The sequence below is a fragment of the Zootoca vivipara genome, chromosome 3, assembly GCF_963506605.1.
Source record: "Zootoca vivipara chromosome 3, rZooViv1.1, whole genome shotgun sequence".
Taxonomy (NCBI): domain Eukaryota; kingdom Metazoa; phylum Chordata; class Lepidosauria; order Squamata; family Lacertidae; genus Zootoca; species Zootoca vivipara.
The window spans coordinates 15,916,240-15,934,446 of record NC_083278.1 but is presented as its reverse complement, the minus strand read 5'-3'; the positions used below and the strand labels follow the sequence as shown (position 1 = coordinate 15,934,446).

At 46.1% G+C, this 18,207-nt stretch overlaps 1 protein-coding gene across 1 annotated transcript in view; it reads right to left on the bottom strand.

Moving 5' to 3' along the window:
* VSNL1 (visinin like 1) overlaps positions 1 to 17,185 on the bottom strand; it is a 94,739-nt gene extending 77,554 nt beyond the window's left edge. Inside the window, exon 1 of the mRNA XM_035110040.2 lies at positions 16,897 to 17,185. The gene's annotated coding sequence lies outside the window, so the exon portion shown is untranslated. The remainder of the gene's footprint in view (positions 1 to 16,896) is intronic.
* Positions 17,186 to 18,207: the final 1,022 nt, after the last annotated feature.

The window sequence follows — 18,207 nt, the reverse complement described above, 5'->3', positions numbered from 1 at the left end:
AATCCTATTCTTCGGATGCCACAATGGAATGCCCACGTGCCCCGCAGATCAGCTGATTTGCCAGGCACCGCAGCACCAAAAGAGGCATTTCTTTTGGTGCCCTGCCTGACTGGCAGAGCATGACAGCAGTGCCAGCTAGCCAGATGGAGATGTTAGTTGCAAAACCCGGCAACCTGACATCTCCACTTCCTCCCAAAAGGCTGCTTGCCTGTTAAAATGCGACTGGCGTCCAGTTCGTTTTGAACGCTGCTAGGAATCGCAAGAGGGGAGGAGTGATCTTATGCTCGAGTCCTGCCTTTGGGCTTCCCATGAGCATCTGGTTGGCCTGCTAACCAAAGCATGCTCTGGGCTGCCAACCAAACCGTCATGCTCACAACCAGAATTCCTAAGGAATGATGAAAGTTGGACCTGGGGCTGCTTTTTCAACTGGTCCTTGGTGAATGTTTCTAAAGCAGAAGGTGAAGGAACCCAAGCCTCCCTCATCACCACCTCTCATCAATCATAATCTCATATACAGTCATATATTGGAAGTCGAACAGAATCCATTCCAGAAGTCCGTTTAACGTCCAAAATGTTCAAAACGCCAAAGCGCAGCTTCTGATTGGCTGCAAGAAGCTCCTGCAGCCAATTGGAAGCCGTGGAACGTTGGACGTTCAGCTTCCTAAAATAGTTCGCAAACCAGAACAGTCATTTCTGGGTTTGCGACGTTCAGAAGCCAAAACGTTTGTTCCTAAACCAAGGTATGGCTGTATTTAGAAGTTACTTGTGAATTAAAATCACTCCCATTACCCAAAGTTTGTCTTCGTCCCACGGGGCAATAGCAGCCCAGGGAGGACAGTGTAGAGTAGACGGAGGACATTTGCCCAGGAAAGGAAGATTAATCTTCCTGATCCCACAGCAGTCCTAATCATAATTTTGTACCCCTTATCCCACCCAGGGCAGTTGCTCATTTTTATAAAAAAACAAAAAATATGAGAGATCCTTGCAGTGTTTAAAGAATTACTCTCATGTTTTCCCAAGTATTCCTTACATAAGAGAACTATGAATAGTTCCAATCCAGGTTTGACTCAGGACTCAGGGTGTTTTTTTTACCCCCATGACCTGTTTAAGCAGCTATGAAAGATACTGGTAGGTCTCACTCTTCCAGTTCCTACAATAATCATTTTAATAAAACAATGTTTTGCCTTAGGCCTCTTTGGCTTTCCCTAGATCCCTGAAGGATTTTCCACTCTGGACCACAGATCAAATGTGCAATGACTAATGTGACCCACGGGGATGGCATTTATTTCAAACTAATCAATTCAGGTAAAAGGGGATACTCCCAGACTCAGCTGGTCCTTTTAAATCATAACATAGAAAACCAAGAGATTCAGCGCCTAATTCAGATCAGTGCTTTTCTCAGCTGTAGCCTAGCAAGCATTTGACACCACCTACAAGTTGACATCTTAAAGTACTAGGCAAATTGGTGGACGTATTTTCAGAACGTACAGAAGCACGTTAAAAATATATGCATGTAGAGAGAGACATAGGGAGTCTGAAATGGCTTTTGATTTTGCTAAACAAATTTATTCAGAGTTAGAAAGGATTGTCGTAGAGCCTCACAGAAGTGGCCGGCTTAGCCTGAAAACCCCTAGGAAGATGGCATGCATATGTAACAAGAGGGACTGCGGAAATTTACTAGCTAAACCACCATGGCTCTTCTTGCAGCATTCAAGCTGTTATTTTGAAGCACAGCTCAGCATAAGAACTGTTTTGTATACTTTTTTTATTACCGGTATTTTAATAGAAATTTCTTAGATTTATTTATTACATTTGATGGCTTGATCTACTGATTAAACCCATTCAAGTATGCAGACAACTTATTTCTGAGTCTGCAATCCTCCATGTGCCTCAAAAGATTCAATCAACCTTGCCTCTGAAAAATTTTACATATCACTTAGGAAGACAAGCGAACTAATGCCAGTGTACTGGAAGAAGAAAAATCACCAGTGTCAAAGCCATAGCTGCTGAAAAGTCTCCTGCTGAAAAATGCGGGATCAGCAGCGACGCGGCACCAGAAGTCGCTTCTACGCATGTCTGGACCTGCGTAGAAGCGACTTCCGGTGCCGCTCTGCCCATGTCTGGGCACCGGAAATCAGTGCCCAGACATGGACAGAGCGGCACCGGAAGTTGCTTCTACATGCGTAGAAGCAACTTCCTGTGCCACTCTGCCCGATTTCCGGTGCCCAGGCATGGGCAGAGCGGCACCCGAAATTGAGCCTCCCTGGCAGGTAGGAAATCTGGGGGATTTCCAGGATTTTTTCCTATTCGGGATAACAGCGGGAAACGGATTAAAATCCGGGGGTTTCCCGCGAAAAACGAGAGACTTGGCAGCTATGGTCAAAGGAATGATTCTTCAACATCAACTTTGTTGGACTGGTCAAGTTGTTCAGATGCCTGATTATCATCTTCCAAAGCAACTACTCTATTCCCAACTCAAGAAAGGAAAGCGTAAGGCTGGTGGTCAACATAAGAGGTTTAAAGACTCTCTGAAGTCAAATCTTTTAAAATGCAGTATAAGCACCGACAATTAAGAAACACTGGCCTGCGAGCGCTCAAATTGGAGAACAGCTTTTACCAAAGGTGTCATGGACTTTGAAGACGCTTGAACTCAGGACAAAAGGGAGAAATGCACGTGTGGCAAACCCTCACCGTGATCAACTCCCGCCCGGAAACCTATGTCTCCACTGTGGAAGGACGTGTGGATCCAGAATTGGCTTCCACAGTCACTTACGGACTGTGTTACTTATGGACTCACTGTTAAGACCGTGCTTATGAAAGACAATCTTACTCGGCTAAGTGTGATCGAAGAAGAAGACGACCTGGAGAAAAAAAGTCAAATTGAACTAAGGGGCATTGACTTCCGAGTAAGCATCCATTGGATGACTGCAGTCAAACCATGGATGTCTATAAGAGCATTATGATATTGGCAGCTTTATTCTCAATTCCCTTCCTAATGATCCCTAGCACGGAATGTGCCTTGTCCACACATGCTGTGCACTGGATTGACACTTTCATCGAGCGATGCCCTCAAGGTCTCATTCCTGGTCAGTTACTGCTAGTTCAGACACCGTGAACAGTGCTTTTTTTCCTTAAAAATTTTTTTTAGGGATACTCTCATTTTCCTACTCATCTTGAAATACTGCCCCTCAATGAGGCCAAACTTAGATTCACAAAATGTTTAGGGGTATGTGTACCCCTGTGTACCACCAGAAAAAGCACTGGATATTAGTGATGCCTCTGAAATGCCACCCCCCCCCCAAAAAAAATAACCTGGAGTAATAAGAGAAAGGGTGGTGATGATATCTCTGCAGTGTCCTCTCCTAAACATCTTGGGAACAAGCAGGGAAAAGGTGATAATTATTATGATGGTGAGAATAATGATGATGCCTCAGCACTGGGCTTCTCCCCAGCAACTTTGGAACAATCATGTTATAGAGCATACTGCAGAAACGAGAAAAGATTGCCTTGCACCCTCTCTCAAGCAGTTGTTTGCTCCAATGCCTGCAGGGAGGAAAACAAACACAGCAGCAATAGTAAGATCCCCACATTTCTAAAAAAAAAGTTCTACATGGCCGGCAGACAGCAAAATAAGAGGCATGCAATGCCTGCACTCATTGCTCTACCCCAAACACACACATATTTTTAAAAGCCTCTCAAGTAGCTGCCTGCTCCAAGTGCCCGGCAGGCAGCAAACCAATTACCCAGAGAAACAGGAAGGTGGATCCTGCAGATCTTTCCAATATTGTATTTCCATACAGGAATTGGATTAAACTGTTGAATTTCTGCCTGCCTCACAGCTATCAAAGAGACAACAAACCTGTTCTCCCTCAATGCCAACCCTAAACCAAAGACTATGTTGCTATTCTGTGCCCACTTAGCAGGCAGTAAAGCCTTTTAAACACAAATAGAATTACTACTGAATCGACATTTATGCTCTGCAGGTGGCGCTGTGGTTAAACCACTGAGCCTAGGGCTTGCTGATCAGAAGGTCAGCGGTTCGAATCCCTGTGACGGGGTGAGCTCCCGTTGCTTGGTCCCAGCTCCTGCCAACCTAGCAGTTCGAAAGCACGTCAAAATGCAAGTAGATAAATAGGAACCGCTACAGCGGGAAGGTAAACGGCGTTTCCATGTGCTGCTCTGGTTTGCCAGAAGCGGCTTTGTCATGCTGGCCACATGACCTGGAAGCTATACGCCGGCTCCCTCGGCCAATAATGCGAGATGAGCGCGCAACCCCAGAGTCGGTCACGACTGGACCTAATGGTCAGGGGTCCCTTTACCTTTACCTTTTTACTGTAAGTTAACTATACAGTGGATTCTTAGTGATTGCTTGGTTTTTAGCTCCTGTACTGCAGGAGACAGACATACTTAACCATCTTTGCAAAGTTCTCACATTCTGCACTAACCATTTGAAGAAGGGATTTTTGCAGAAAGTAACTTCTAATGACTACTTGATATCAGATGAATCCACCACAGGAAAAAAAAATAGAATCTTAGTTGCTAGGGGAAAAGGAAATGCAGACTACAGTGATACCAAGCACTAAAAAAGAAGACGAAACGAAAGGGAAAACAACAGCTCTTTAGGACCCCAGGATATGCAACAATTATCTGCAGATTCACAACTCTCAATAAAACATATATACATACAAAACCTTTTGCCAACCTTGATAACAAAGATATCCTTACGTTACAGTGTATAAAGAAGGTTAACTTGCTGCCACTACAAGGTGTCTAAGTATTTTACGGTTGTATTTCCTGATTCATTTTGCATTTTATATTTTTGTTTTATGGTTACTGTATATTAATAAAAGAGCATGCCAGTGATGACAAGCAGATCAGTAAGTGGGGAACATGGAAAAACAGGTGGGGCAGGGAGTGCAATTGTGCAATGTCACAATTTTTTTGCTCAGCAGGAAGGAAATCTCATTTATTTCAAGCAAGCTACTTCAGAATAAAACATACCAAAGCCAGCAATTCTGTAAAGGGACTGAATGAAATAATGTGGGCACAAATAACGTGCTCATTCACACATACCTCAGCCTTCTCCTCCATCCAGCTTCTCCTGCTTTTTCTGCTGCTGTGGGAAAGCTCCCCTCCCAAATGGAAGTGATCAGCCTCCCTCAGCTGTCTGCTGAGTACTAAAGCATTACAGCTGCCTCTGAGTTTTGGGCTCTTAACTTTCTGCAGAATTGTCCAATAGATTTGATATACAGTGGTACCTCGGGTTACAAACGCTTTGGGTTACAAACTCCGCTAACCCGGAGGTAGTACCTCAGGTTGAGAACTTTGTCCCAGCGGAAGGCCCCATTGGCAAAAGCGTGACTCGGGTTAAGAATGGTTTCGGGTTAAAAATGGACCTCCGGAACGAATTAAGTTCGTAACCCAAGGTACAGTGGAACCTCGGTTTACAACTACCTCTGTTTATGAACGCTGCGGACCCGGAAGTGTTTACATCCGGGTTCCGCAGCGTCGGATGCACAGATCGCTTCTGCGCAGCTCACACATGCGCAGAAGCGATCTGCACAGCACGCGCGCAGAAGCACTCTATTGGCGCTTCGCGCAAAAGCGTCCCTTCGGGGAGCGAACGCCTCCGTTTACGAACGCCTCCATGGAACGGATTGCGTTCGTAAACCGAGGTTCCACTGTACAACCATGTGTACAGCGGTACCTCGGGTTAAGAACTTAATTCATTCTGGAGGCCCGTTCTTAACCTGAAACTGTTTTTAACCTGAGATACCACTTTAGCTAATGAGGCCTCCTGCTGCCGCCACGCAATTTCCGTTCTCATCCTGGGGCAAAGTTCTTAACCCAAGGTACTATTTCTGGGTTAGCGGAGTCTGTAACCTGAAGTGTCTCTAGTCCGAGGTACCAGTGTGTGTGTGTGTGTGTACCCACCCTGTCTATGGCACTTAAGGTACCGGCACATTTTGTTGCATAACTGTAGTCCAATATATTCAGTGGGAGGCAGTTTGACTAATACAGTACTGTTCTGAGTCCTTATCTATTCAGATCCTAAGGTTATTTTGCACCAATAGAAGTGTACAGAAGTGCTCTTGACAGGCGATTTACGTGATCTGTGATGCCTAAATTCATTTCTTAATTGGGCCAGTTTTCCCAGTTACATCAGCAGCAAAATACATTTCGTTACAAATATAATTGGTGCCTCCCACCTCAGATATCAATTAAATGACTGCCTTATTGTTGTTTTTAATTGTAAAATATAAGTTGTAATAGTATGTGTGGTGAGATCAAGTAGACACGGGTGTAACGAGTTACCTCACATTTAGCCAATATTGTCTACTTGAGTGCAGACAGTTTTTAAGAGTCAGACAGAGGCCATTATTTTCAAGAAAAGCTCGACAGATTGCAAGCAACCCATATTCTTAATTATGAGCTTTTATGAACGAGATGTTCTTGTTTTAAATTAATTTGGCCTGGATAAAAATGTTCCTCAAATGAAAAGATATTCTCTCGGTCCTATTACTCAGAGGAAATAGCCTTTCAGGTATAACATTTAATATAGAGCTTTTTGTTTCTTTTTCCAAGAAACGTTTTGCTCCGGCGTCGCTATAAGACATCTTCGCTGCCAATAACATGCTGCCGTGGAAAAAATTATGTTGCAAAATATTGGAAACTGAGCTATAGATCCTTAACAGGAATTCTGCTTAAGAACTATTTGCTTAAGTTTAATTAAAACAGCACTTTGGGGACCAGCTGGCTCCACGATCGTTAATGAAACAGAAGTTAAGTACATTTTTATCAGAAAAGATAATCAAGCGCTGGAACAAATTACTGAGGAACATCACTTGGGAGGAAGCACACTGAGGAAATCGTGTGTATATTAAGGGTATGTTTGCTATTATATTTTTAAATGACCCGCTATAACAAGCCATTGAGGACCACAGCAAAAAATGTTGTGACACTGTTAAGACTACAGCAGGGGGGCTGGGGTGTCATAAAGAAATACAGAATGGCAAAGATGAATTTATTAAAATTATTTTAATAAAATAAAATTGAATTTTTAAAACTTCAAAAAGAAAGAAAGAAAGGAGGGGGGCGGGGAGACTATTATATCCAGATTTTCTCTCCTATCTCTTCTCAGGGTGTAGCATCCTAACGAAACACCTCCTCTCCCTTACCTAGCCACAAAACCCCCAGTTGTTCCCAGACACTCGTGACCTCTTAATCTCGGGGTTGTGGGTTCGAGCCTTGCCCTGTGATTCTATTGTTGCTCTTCCCTCCTGAGTCGAGCATGACAACGTGCTCCATGCTTTCAGGAGTGCCGCCGTTGCTTTTCCCACCCTACTTTTGATTTTTCATGATTTATTCTCCCCTTCCTCCTCGTCCGGGGACAGCTCACCCTCCTCCATGGGTGGATGAAGACCTGTTGAAGAAGGAGGGGTGAGATCTCAAGGGGATCAGCTCGCTTCCTCCTCCTCCTCCTCCTTCCTGGCATCCTGCCATTGTGCCGCTTCCCAGCCCAGCTTGAACCATGCTTTTCCTGAAGCCCCCTGCTGCCGCTGCCATGGATCTGTGGCAAGTAGGATGGGGGAGTGGAGGCCCAAAGTCTGTCCAAGCCAGGCAATCCAACCAGGGACAACTGGAGGCATCCTACAGGGGTGGGTAGGCATGGTCTTTCCCCACATTCACGGCTTACCAGGACCTCCAGAAGTGCTGGAGATTCTGCAATTGGGCTGCTGCTAAATTGAAGGATAGGGCTGCCATATTTTAAAACTCCAAAAGTTGTTGAGTGTTTTTTTTTTTTTTTAGGAAGACCCAAAGTTTTTTTTTTTTTTTTTTTTACAAAAATGCCAAAAAGAATTTGATGGACAATGCGCCACCTTTCAGAAATCTCTCTCTCTCCCCACCCCCCACCGGACGACAATACCACCTTTGCAATCCCGTTAATGTCCGGGGAAATCCAGATGTAGAACAAGGGATTCCCAGGCAATTGGGGTTCCCACGGATTCCTCTGATGAGTCTGGAGAAAGCTCCGTCTCCCAGAAAACGAACTCTCCACCTGAGAAGGGAAACCCCTTCTTCGGTGTTCCAGCCCTTTTCTTGGCTTCCCTCCCAAGTCCAGAAGTCTCCAAAAGGCAGTGGGCCTGAAAAGAGGTCTAGAAAAATAGATCCAAGAGGAGGGAGGGAATGGGAACCTCCTACAGAGAGCTGGAAAAAGGGGGTTCCAGGAAACAAAGATGAAGGAATCCCTTCCAATACAGTGGTACCTCTACTTACGAATAACTCTACTTACGAATGTTTCTACTTACGAACAGAGCTCCGTCCGCCATCTTGGATGCGGTTTAGATAGGATTTTTTCTACTTACAAATTTTTAGATAGGGTTGCTTTGACTTACGAATTTTTTCTCCCAATGCATTCCTATGGGATTCAACTTACAATTTTTTTCGACTTACGAATTTGCGTTCGGAACGCATTAGATTCTTAAGTAGAGGTACCACTGTATAGTGTTACCACCTTTTCCTTTTGCCATACCTAGAGCAGGCAAGAAACATCCTACCGGTGGCGAAGCAGGAACTGGAACTGGAGCCGCGGGGGGGGGGGTTGTCTCTCCCCTGAAGTACCCCCAAAAAGTTTTTTCAACTTCCTGACAGTGGTGAGATGGGTGGAGTAAACCCACGTCATTGATCCCAATTCTCTCTGAGAACTGAGTCTCTGCAAGGGAATAGGGAGGGTTGCCATATTTCAAAGAGTCGAGCTTTTTTTGGGGGGTGTTTCTGAGCTATTTGGGGGGGGGCAGGGAGTAAAAGTCGCCAAAACCTACACCCCCGACATGGGTTGGTTACCATACATCCGGATTTTCCCAGTCATTTCAGCTACTTCCACCCAGATACTGTTTCAGACTGCAGTATTCCAGTTATGTCCGGGATCAGAGGATATCTGTGTCTGAGAAATTCCGGACGTATGGCAACCCTAGAATAGGAGTCTCCTAATAGTTTGTTGACTACAGCTCCCAGGATTCTTTGGGAGAAGCCATAACTGTTTAAAGGGATATGATTCACTTCTGATCATAGTGTAATTTAGTGGGGGAAAGGCCTAGGTCTGCAGTCTACAATTATGTTATGAACGGGTAGATCAATTGTTTGGGCCATGTTTAGGGTTGCCAGACTCAATAGAGGACAGGACTTCTGTGCCTTTAATTGCCCTGCTCTCTTTTGAGTCTGGAAACCTTAAAGAGAAATTTCCAAGCAAAGGGTCTGCTGGTTTCTCTTTAAGGTTTCCAGACTCAAAAGAGACAGGGCAATTAAAGGCACAGAAGTCCTGTCCTCTATTGAGTCTGGCAACCCTAGCCATGTTTTTAATGTTCAAGGGACATTTGTTCAAGGGACATATCTCTGTGAACCGACCTGAGACCTCCGAGTATAAGGCAGTATATAAATTCTAATAATAATAATAATAATAATAATAATAATAATAAATTAATTATAATAATGTTATATTACATGCAAACTGTGCCAGTTCAGAAGCAGAAAATAATGGTACATTTTTTCCTGTACAGTACTGTATTACTTTATGCTGCAGGTAGCAAAAAGCTTGGCTACATTTGTAGCATACAGTGGTACCTCGGTTTATGAACACAATTGGTTCCGGAAGTCTGTTCATAAACTGAAGCGTTCATAAACTGAAGCGAACTTTCCCATTGAAAGTAATGGAAAGTGAATCAATCCGTTCCAGGTGGGTCCGCGGCGTTCGTAAACCGAAAATTCGTAAACCAGGTGTTCGTAAACCGAGCTTCCACTGTATTTTCTGTGTGATGGCCTGGGATTCGGACTCAGATGCTGAACCTGAGGTATCCCCATATGCACAGGGTTCCCCACCTCCAGAACCAGCTGAGCTGGGTCTAGGGCATGAGCTTAAAGGGTCCTCACCTGTGCAGGTTCCTGAGGTGCAGTCATCAGTTGAGTCTGCTCTGGGCCCCGATGTGATAAACCGAAGTTCCACTGTACTTTTAAAGCAGGCATCCTATTGCTTTAAGCAGTTGTGGCTTCCCCCAAAGAATTCTGGGAGCTGTAGTTTGTTAAGGGTGCTGAGAGCTGTTAAGGACCCTCACAGGGCTACAATTCTCATAGTCTCAAATGGTGCTAACCGGGACAAGTCTTACCAAATGGTTCCATTGTACAATAGTCCAGCCTCTGAAGTTAAGCCCAAACCCTCCCTTCATGTGTCCAGTGAGCTCTGGTTTAGTATTTGGAGCAGAGTACTAATAAGCAGGAGAACTGGAGAGTTTTCTTCAAGCGGCATCGTTTGCCTGGAGTTGCGTATTGAGTTCACGGCGCACCTTAGCTCACCGAATGATTCGTAAGCATTCCTGGTTTATTACGACTCCTTGGGATTTTATATTATGTTAGCTGCAACAATAACGGTGACCGGCACCATGATGCCCTTAGGAGTCCTAGAGGAAGCTCATGTTCTGCCACCACAAGTCATTTAATTGCAGGGCTCTTGACAGGACTGCTGATCAGTCGTGTCATGGTAAAATAGCTATCTTGACATGGAGGGCTTCAATTATTTCAATTAATTTATATAGCACCACCCAGGTATATGGCCTTTTCCTGAGTAACACAAGCAAAAACCACAGGTCTCTGCCCCAATGAACTTACAATTTAAATTTAGACACACACACCAAAAAAAAAAATGGGAGGGAGAGGGAGCAGTTCCATACATAAATGGGTGGTGTGGGAGAGGGAGTTTAGGGATGAGAAAAGTGACTGCGGCAAAACTTCACAGGGCCCAGTGCCAGAAAAAGCTGCAAACGCTTGTCAAAAAAAAAGGCAAGAGTGCTGGCCGGACTGGGAAAAGGAACAAAGTAGGTTGAAAATGAGGGTCCTGAGCAAAAGATGGGTGATAAGCATCATGGGACTGAGGGGAGGGAGCAGCTACCCTGTTTCCCCGAAAATAAGATATACCCATAAAATAAACTGCAACAGGATTTCTACCGGTAATAAAGTGAAGGGGGGGGGGTTGGTGTGACATTGGCCAGCTTTAGCCACTGTGATCCAGAAAGCCAAGTATGCAATGAGGGGTGTGTGTGTGTGTGTGTGTGTGTGTGTGTGTGTGTGTAATTCTGTATTTCAGTCTCCCATCACCATCAAGGTGATGTGGAGGGTGTGTGTGTGTCAATAATAAGAAAAAGAATTCATTGCAACTGCCCAACCTACAAGAAACAATTGGAAAACGGAGATAATAAGGTCGCCCAGTCAGGAAGGCAAACTGCAAGGATAAAATGATTCTAAAACAAGGACTATGTTACTGCGAACATTGCTTCATGTGCCTAAGCCCACATGTCAATTATGTACAAGAGGTGGCACTAGTAACCGTGGGCCAAATAACCGTGAGCATCCGTGAGACAATGCAGCATGATTTCTGTAGGTTTATATTAACGGACATCTCTGGCATTTGCTTCAGCAGCGATGAGATTACACAACGCTTCAGAGCAGAGGAAAAGCTGAGTGCCCTGAAAAAAATGTGGCTGAGTTTATGTCTTGTGTATTAGAAAACTTCCTAACTCCTTTAAAAAAAAAAAGCAATGTGGCACTGAGCTGTCCAAATGTTCTGAAGTTTCCTCAACCATTTGATGTCTCATAAAGGTCCCCACAGATATATCACTGCTGCACACAGCCCTGTCAAATAGTTGCCAGTGGTTTCAATGCATATAGCCTAAAAACACACACACAACGTAATTCATAAATCACATATTTTTAAGAGGTCAAAGCGTACGATACGTTCCTAGAGCAGCATATTTTTAATCGAACAGTAAAAGACCCAGCAGTCTACATATGTCCCTCAGGCACACACACACACCCCAAGTCCTTTTCACAAACTATTGCCACATTTACTCAAACCAGGCAGGCAGGCCTCATTGTGAAAATGGTTAAACTTATTAAAGTGATGTTTTGCTCTCCCTCTTTTTCTCTCGCTAGTGACTTAAGATGTTTTAGGATCGCTTCCTAGATATGATGGTGTCCAATGAAATCTTATTCCATTAGGGTAAACTAATAAATGATTTCTTGGTTAATGCCTTTTCTTCCTCAGTTGAACCGACACTGCAGAGTTCATTTCATCTTTGCAAGCGCATATTAAGACCGTAAAGACGGTTATGTAACTCTAAAGTTAGAAAAACGGCTGTGCTACAAACCACAGCAATTTCGGTCACGATTCATTTGATACTGATGCAGTCCAGCTTCTCGCCTTTTAGATTGCTTTCTGTTGTTAAGCATGGGCGTACCCAGGATCAAAACTAGGGGGGGGCAAGGGGAGGGGCCAAGGCACGGAAGGGGAGGGGCCACAAAGTGGGCGGGAACAGCGAACTCGCGCTCCGCCGGGCTGTGCCCCTCCCTAGCAGCAGGGCTGGTGGGCGGAGGCGGAGCCCAGCCCAGCGGAGCGCGAGTTCGGCGTTCCCGCCCACCGCGCCGCGCTCCCTGGTTCCCCGCCGCGCTTGGCCTTGCCTGAGGGCGCGCCGGGGAGCTGGAGGGAGGGTGCGGCGCGGTGCGGCGGGAATGGCAAACTCGCGCTCCGCCGGGCTGTGCTCCGCCTCTGCCCACCAGCTCTGCTTCTAGAGTAGGGCAGCTGCCCTAACTTGCCGCATGGTGGGTACGCCCTTGTTGTTAAGGCTTTGTAATAGCGCTGCTTTAACACGCCGATGCTGTTTTCACTTATCGTTCCTTTGTATGAAGGACAGCCGTTTGTGTTCCCTTAAATATCAAAAGACTATAGTGAAGAATTGATGCTACCCCATCTGAAAATGGCATGCAATGAAATGCTGCTTTGGCTAAATGTATCATCTAGAAAAGTGCCTCGTAATCCAAACACCTTATCTGAAAGGTTTCCTAAATGTTTCTCCCTTTGAACTGGAGATTAGGTGGGGGGGGGGAAGAGAGAGACTATCAGAGAATACTACTAAAAATGGACAGGCTTCCCTTCCCCTGTGAGAATGGCAGAAGGAGGGGGGGTTAAATATTGCAACTCTTTTACCGCATCTTCATGCAAAGCAACGCTTGGCACGTTTGCTGTGTGAAGACGTGTTAATTCAGATACTGTAACAGCGTATGCCCAACAAACTGGAGCATCACAAAAGGGAAATTACTTTGTCGGTTGGGAGGGGGGAATGCTGCAGAGTGAGTCAATCCCTGGTGCAGCAGCAGCAGCAGCAGCAACACTGAAATGCAGCCTGGTGTGTTCACACACCATTGCTCTGCAGTGGCTGCCAAAAGAACAGAGCGGCTGCCTGGATCGCTGCTGCTGCGGTGGCTGCAGGAGACGACTTTGGTGCTTCCAAACTAAAAAGGGTTGTTCGCCACTCCTTGCAGATGCTGTGAAGAAATTACTCTGTGCCATGCCTGTGCAAGCCCTGTATTTGGTTTCATCTCAAAGCAACGCAAGCTATAGACATTTTCACACCTGAAAAAGTAAAAAACACTTCCTAGCCACGCCCTCGACATTCTAGTCTGGAACTTGTTTTTTGTTTGCTTTGACTATATGAAAGGGACAGACTGGAAGCAACCCTATTCAAAGCACCAGTCTCCCCACTGCTTCACGTTGAGGGGCGGCCTCTGTCTCTAGGGGAGGGATGAACTGCATGCCATGTAAATGCTGCTCTCCCTGTCCCCCAAATCTGTTACCTGATGGGAACAACCCCAACAGAGGGATTGACGACTTGATAGCGATGCTCTTAAGAGAAGGCAAAGCAGCAGATAAAAGCAAGGTCACTGAGGTCAACGGCGAAGAAAGTATTCTAGTTGACTGGGTGCGCAGAAGCTTGACATGATCTAATTGAAAAGGCACATTTAATAGCAATTATTGCTGCTTTGGTAGTTTCATATCCAAAATCTTTGCAGCCACCAAAAATTGTTGTGCTCGCCAGCCCCATAACCTGCTTGCCCATCTTCTTGTTCCCATCACTTTAACTCCAGGAGGAGCCTTTCCTACAGCTCCCTTATTGCAGTTATGTAAGGTTAGCATTGTGCGTTCCCTGCCACTTTCTGTTCCTCAAACCTGCTCCTTAGGGTGGGATGTCCTGGGATTAAAAGGCCATTAATTAAAAGGAGTTCACAGGCTATATAGAAATTTAGCAGCATGCTTTTGCAGAATGAGAATGCTCACGATGTCACAAACAAACATGGAGGGAGAAACGTCATGGGTATAAGATGGGGGGAGGGGGAAATAGGTTAGGACTGAGTTCTGTTAGAGGAAGGAGATGATTCATGTTAGCCAGCAAAAAAAAAAAAAAAAGGAATCAAGGTGGGAGCAGGGGACCTCCCAGCCAAGGTGTTTCAGGTCAGCTTGCACAAAGACAGCTTTGACGTAGCCAAAAAGTGAAAAGCAGGGTATTTTATCTGAACATACAAGAAAACTCCAAGGGGATCTAGCATTCATCAAGGAAAAGGGGGAGTTGCATGGTTTTTTGTTTTTATACAGCAGTATGAGCAAAGAGCAAACTTTAAGAGCAGCTTTAAGAACAGCTAGGTATGTGCATGCAGATGGTCTCAAGGTTGACGTAGGGTTAAAAAGAAACACTGTATGCAAGGAGAAATATAGGCTATAGAATCCGGCTAGTGTAAATAACAAAAACGAATACCGTATTTTTCCGTGTATAAGACTAGGGTTTTTTAAAAAAAAACCAAAAAAATCTGTTTGAAATTGGGGCCCGTCTTGTACGCAGGTAGTGCTAAGGGGTGTTTTCTTAATTTGGAGTTCCCAAAAATAGGGGGCGTCTGATACATGGGGACGTCTTATACACGGAAAAAATACGGCACTTCAGAAAGGGATACAAAGGAAGCATGGAACAGTGTGTATACATTTTTGTTCGTTATGCTTTTGGATGGTGGAGAACCAGCCTCGTTTGGGAGCGACAGCAAAGGACTTGATTTTACTCAAATGCACCCAGTGACTTAATTCAGCTGCGAATCCCTCTGCCAATGGATCTTCCCACAAACATCACACCATATCCTACTGTCAGGAAGTGTGTGGGCTTTCCTGAAGTGACACCTTCTCCCCGCCCCACCTATCTTTAACCTTACAGATATGGGTCAAATAGATTCCTAGACGCAGCCTTTGGTTTCGGATGTTCCGGGCCAAACATCACATGCAGCGACCTCAGCGCTGCCTCAGATTGTTCTTGCTCAAGCCAAACTCGCTAAAAAGAAATGCCTTGCAGTGGAGAAAATCCCTAATAAAAACGTGCATCTTCCCAATGATGACAGCAGAGGTGCATCCACAATGCACTATATGTATCCATGTATTTTTATTTTTTAAAAGACTCTTTACTGCTTCTTTCCTCAATAAGCACTCCCATGTTAACAGCACTGCCTCAAGGAGCTAGGCATTGGCACTGAAGTCAAACAAGCCAGAAATTCACAGATCCCTTGAAGGAAATTCCAAGGGAAGCCACAAGATTCCAAGGAAAGAACGCCGCCGCAGTCTCCATCAGGTGTAACACTGCGGTGAGCTGGGCTCTGTGTGTGTGTGTGTGCTTCAAATCTGCCTCAACCTGCTTCTCCCTGTTGTTTTGATTCCCTCCTCTCTCAAAACCAGCCTCACTTCCCCTCCAAAAGCCCCTTCCCTCTCCTGTCTCCCATATGGCGCTTCATGAAGATCTCCCTCCCTCCCCCCACCCACCCACCAAGCAGTTGCAGCGCTGGTGAAGGGCTCCCCGTCTCTCACACCTCTGTTCACGCACAAACAAGCGCACGGTCTCTCACACACATTGAATATATAGATCTACAAAGCCAGCCTCGGTTCCTTAAAATATGCTGCACGTGCAGCAGTCGCGTGCCGCTAGGAAGAGGTGATCGATCACTCCAAAGCAAGAATGCCAAGGAAGCAACCTCACTAAGCAGTGTGTGTGTTTAAACAAATAATCACAACGAGTTGGGTGACCTTGCGGAGAATGATCTTTTCATGCAAACTCTGTCTACTGCAAAACAACACAGCATTGACAATTTCTTTGGATGCTTCTTGGGGGAAAGCGCCTGGGATTGTCAGAGGCTTTCATCTGACATCAGTTCCTTTTTTTAAAAAAATTGCAAAAATGCAAATTATTAACCTACACTCTTTTGATGTCTTTCTTCAGGGTGTGAGAGGGTGTTTTGGTAGCTGTTTCGAAATGCCAGATCATTTGGGTGGCACATCTTAAAACAAGCTCAGGGCGATTTGTTGTGGTTACCTCCCCCCCCCCTCTCAATTTGACACAGACACACACACACACACAGACACACACACACACACACACACACACACACACGAAAACTACAAACCACCCAAAAACACAGCACACAAAAGGGGGAAAAACTTTGCAAAGATTATTTCTAAGCACTCCACAAAAAAAGGAGTGGGGGCAGAGGAGAGATAACCGAAACACGCTGCTTTAAGCTTCTAAGTCCCAACATATGGCACACAAGCCCAGTATCTAGATACGTGTCTCAATCTCTCCCTTCTCATCCAAATGCCTCTGACCATTTGGGGGGGGGGGCAGAGATAAGGAAGACGAGGAAGGGACCAACAGCTTTGACATCCATTCGACAGCCTTCTTTCACACCCCGGGGTTGCATCGATGCGATTCTAAACAACTTTGCTAGATCTGCATCTTCTTCTAGAGATCGGTGTCTATATGGGGGTCTAAGCTCCTATTTATAGGGATTTAGAAGCCACTGGCAATTACCTCCCGCCTGTTCTCTATTTCTTCCTCTCTCCCTCCCGCGCACTCTTCGCAAGAACAAAAATAAATAAAGCAAACCTCAAAACTCCCTTTTGGGTCACCGTTTCCAAGCTGCTTGCCGCCCAAGCCAACAATGTGATGCGCAAAGGAAAAGCCTAAATATTCGAGTACCTGGACCACTTACAGTTTGCGATGTCCTCTGAAGACCGAGACGGAACGGTGCAGGGTTTTTTAAAAATAATAAAAAACAATTAAAAATTGCTAATAATTAAGGTCTGCTTAAGGGTCTCAAGGAAGGAATGGATCCGTGCTTTTGCCTCTCCCGTTTAAAATCCCGTTTCGCTTCTGCGAAGCCGGTAGGTAGCAGCTGCAACACGTTCCTGCGCTTTTTGCTCTGCACTGCAGATCAGCAAATCCCGGAGAAATTCAAGGTTCCTTTGGCTGGAGGGAGCCGCCGTGCGCACGCGCTCGCCGGCAACCCTGGCCGGCTGGGGATCCTGCTGCCCGTCGCAGCCGCGGCTCGGCAGCTACTGGGCATGCTCGCTCTGAACCGAGCAGGCGCGGTGGCTGCCGCTGACGCCGCCGCTGCCCGCACTTGCTCCCGATCTGCGAAAGCTTTGCCCACGCGGCGGGAGGGGAAGCATCTCCTCCAAGGGGGACGTGGGGGGGGGGTCCTGCTGCCTCGGGTGCCCGAATAGCTCCGCTGCTAGAGCCTGAGACAGGGTGCGAGGGTTCGAGCACTGCGTGGGGCCCAAAGATTGCCTGCATCGCAGCGGGTTCGACTAGAGGACCCTCGGGGTCCCTTCCAACCCCCATGTTTCCAGTTATAGTGTCTTGCCTTTGTAATGGACTGGATGAGCGCCAACAAACTGAAGCTCAATCCAGGTAAAACTGAGACACTGTTAGTGGGTGGTTCCCTAGACCAGATGGGTGGGAGATCACCTGCTCTTGGTGGGGTTACACTGCAGGTTCCTAGCTTGGGGGTCCTCCTGGATCCTTTGCTGTCACTCAAGGCTCAGGTGGCCTCAGTGGTCCGGAGAGTCTTCCATCAGCTTTGGCTGGTGGCCCAACTATGCTCCTATCTGGAAAGGGATAGCCAACTACTGTTGTCTATGCTCTGGTAACCACCAGGGTAAAGGTAAAGGGACCCCTGACCATTAGGTCCAGTCGTGACCGACTCTGGGGTTGCGCGCTCATCTCGCATTATTGGCCGAGGGAGCCGGCGTATAGCTTCCAGGTCATGTGGCCAGCATGACAAAGCCGCTTCTGGCAAACCAGAGCAGCACATGGAAACGCCGTTTACCTTCCCGCTGTAGCGGTTCCTATTTATCTACTTGCATTTTGACGTGCTTTCAAACTGCTAGGCTGGCAGGAGCTGGGACCAAGCAACGGGAGCTCACCCCGTCACAGGAATTCGAAAAGCCGACCTTCTGATCAGCAAGCCCTAGGCTCAGTGGTTTAACCACAGCGCCACCTGGGTCCCTAACCACCAGGT